The sequence below is a fragment of the Chinchilla lanigera genome, unplaced genomic scaffold (genome assembly GCF_000276665.1).
Source record: "Chinchilla lanigera isolate Chin_1 unplaced genomic scaffold, ChiLan1.0 scaffold00006, whole genome shotgun sequence".
Lineage (NCBI taxonomy): Eukaryota > Metazoa > Chordata > Mammalia > Rodentia > Chinchillidae > Chinchilla > Chinchilla lanigera.
This window is the reverse complement of record NW_004955407.1, coordinates 42,654,140-42,654,469: the sequence shown is the minus strand read 5'-3', so window position 1 is coordinate 42,654,469 and position 330 is coordinate 42,654,140.

Below are 330 nucleotides of genomic sequence, written 5' to 3'. Positions count from 1 at the left end.
ACCAGATGTGTGTCGGGTTTAGGTATGAAGGACCTTTGCTCTAAGAAGCTTGTCCTTCCAACTGTTTACTTGTGGCAAGGTTACTTCCAGACCTGCCCGTTTTACTGCTGTCTTCATTCCTTCCGAGCTGGGACAGAAGAGGAGAGTGTCCCACCTGACGTCCACGCCCGCACTCCACGGGGTGGACGTGTGGTGCTGGATCTGCTCGCGGCGTGACCTGTCCCGGATCTCACCCCTTTAGCGCGGGGCGGAGTGCACAGGCCCGAGCGCGCAGGCCCGAACGCCAGAGCTGTGTTAGAGCGCCACCTGGTGAACGCAGGTGGGACGGAG